Raw genomic sequence first — 2,520 nt, forward strand, 5'->3', positions numbered from 1 at the left:
CGGTCCCCTGGGCCCCACTTTTCTTTCTCTATACTTTGTCTCTGTGTCTTATTTCTTTTCTCAAGTCTCTCGTTCCACCTAACGAGAAACACCCACAGGTGTGGAGGGGCAGGCCACCCCTTCACCGTGCCCGAGATGGCAGCTGCCGTTGGTGATGTGACAAGTGCCAGTGTTAGTGCCAGTTCCAGTTCCAGGGCCTATGCCATGGCTGAAGCAAGCATCAGCACCAGCACCAATGCAAGTGCCAGTTGCCAGTGCCAGGGCTAGAGCCATGGCTGGAGCAATTATCAGTACCCGGGACAGTGCCAGGGTGGTTGCAATCTCAGGCTAGCGTCAGGGACTCCTCCTGCCAGCCCTGAAGGCTGAGGCTGAGTCTTCACTTTGTTTTGCTGTGGGTAGTCAAAAGGGCCCCACAGCAGTGGGCGCTGGGGTCCTGACTTTTCGAGAGTCGAAGGGTAGAGTGGGGTTAGGGAGAACCTGCCGCCCATGGTATCTGTGTTCCAGTTCTATTTGTGTTTCTCAGTGATTTAGCTTTCAATTTGCATATTGCAAAGTTTTGTTTGCCTTAATTAACTTTTTTAATAATGACGATCAATTTACAGGAAGTAAACTGGTTAAAACTACATGATGGCAGAATTGTATCAAAGTTGAAACAAACGCCATACTTAAGCATTTTTTCAAAATCCTTTGTTCCATAGACACTTGATTGAGTACTTAAGTTGAACATCTAGGTTTATGAATGACATTGGTCAAATGTTTTGTTTTTCTCTGTTTTGGTTTTAGCAGGAGAGATTTGCTGTTTCATAAAAGAAATTGGGAGACGATCTCATTTTATGCCTGTAACTTATAGCATTGGAATAAGCTGTTCTTTGAAAGTTTGAGAGACTTTACCAGTACAATCATTTCCCCCCTCCAAATATAAAAAGATAAAATAAAAAGCCAGTCAGTGTCTGTTGCACAAAATTACAACCGCTCTCTGCTTGTATTTGCCTAGTTCTCCGTAATGTAGGGAAAAATAAAAATTCAATGAATTAGACACCTTGCTCATTGACTCATTTATTCAACATGCATTTACTGACTGCCTACTATATGTGAGGCGCTGTGCCGGGCGCTGGAGATACAGGAATGCACCAGACTCAGCCTCTGCCCCACATCTGAGAGTCTAGATGGGGCTGTCATGTAAGTAAATCAGCCAGATGTGGCAGTTTGATGTATTAATTGCCGGGATGAGGATAAGGACCAGGTGGTATGGGAGCCTAGAGGAGAGACACTTAACCCTGGGTGGCGGATGTCTGGGAACAAGGAGGGCTACCCTGTAGTGAGATGCCATCTGAGATCTGAAGCACTGAAGGAGTAGTGAGTGCAGTGTGTCCCCGAGGCAGGGTATTGTGGGCGTCAGGAGCAATCCATGTTCTTCAGTGGAACTGGAAGGTTAGAATTTGGGGAGACTGGGGAGAGATGATCTGGGGGTGGGGACCTGTACAGGAGCCATGATCCTCAGTTGGTGGACTTCACGGCGGAGAGATTAAAAAATAATAATAATAAAATAAACATGTAGTGGAAAGTGACTCTTTGGAAAGCAGCTGCTCTTGGCTCTTGGATGAGCCAGAGAAAAGACTCCACCTGTGGCATGCCTAGAAGCTGTCCTGGACTCTTGTCCCTGTGCAGTTTCTACAGTGCACACAGCAGGTGCTTTATATTCAGCATCCATAAGGAGCGATGGGCAAGAGGGTAAGTGTTGCACTCACCGGAGCTGATTCCCAGAAGCCACTGAGCAGATGTTCACCCCTGAAGCCTGGGAGAGCCAGAGCTCAGTGGGTTATATGACTAGAGTTAGTTGTTGTTGTTTTAAGAAACAAAGGCCTAGATGTTAGAATGGATAAGTTATCCTGTTTATATCGAGGGAAAACTGTTTGTCGGGGTGAGAAATAAGTCTAGACTAGCCTGGAGCAAAGCCAGGAAGAGCCTTGATGGCTCTAACCTGATTTGGGGGCCCCAGGAAGCTATGGAGGTTTCCTGAGCAGGGAAGGATCTGATGAAGGCCAAACCATACCAAAATTACAGTGGCCAGCACCAGCGTGGTTTTCAAAGGACCAGTATTCTCCATGCCTTAGAATGGTCCTGGTGGGTATAGTGATCATAATAACTAGCCTAAAATTATCTTCAGTTCTTAGAGACTGACGTGCATGTTTTACATCCCTGCCCGTTGGCCTGGCAAAGCCTTTTTGTGCCCTTCGTCACAAACACCGTGGGATCCTGGCACCAGTTCTCTCAGGGCCTACCCTAGGATATGCAGGATCCAGATAATACTACATTGTAACCCCTCACTCGCATTCCTCTGCTGGCATCAAGGAAAGGCAGGTGGAGGTGGTGGTGGTGGTGGTGGTGGGGTGGTGCAGCGGGGGTGGAGGTATGATAATATGAAAACATGCAATCTGAGGTGAATGGGGAAAGGGCTTTGGAAGGGCTCTGTCTTAGTTTGGGGTGGGGATAGTGGGAGCTGATTATGTGTAACTCAGT

Source organism: Colobus angolensis, unplaced genomic scaffold (genome assembly GCF_000951035.1).
Source record: "Colobus angolensis palliatus isolate OR3802 unplaced genomic scaffold, Cang.pa_1.0 Scaffold479, whole genome shotgun sequence".
NCBI classification, from domain to species: Eukaryota; Metazoa; Chordata; class Mammalia; order Primates; family Cercopithecidae; genus Colobus; species Colobus angolensis.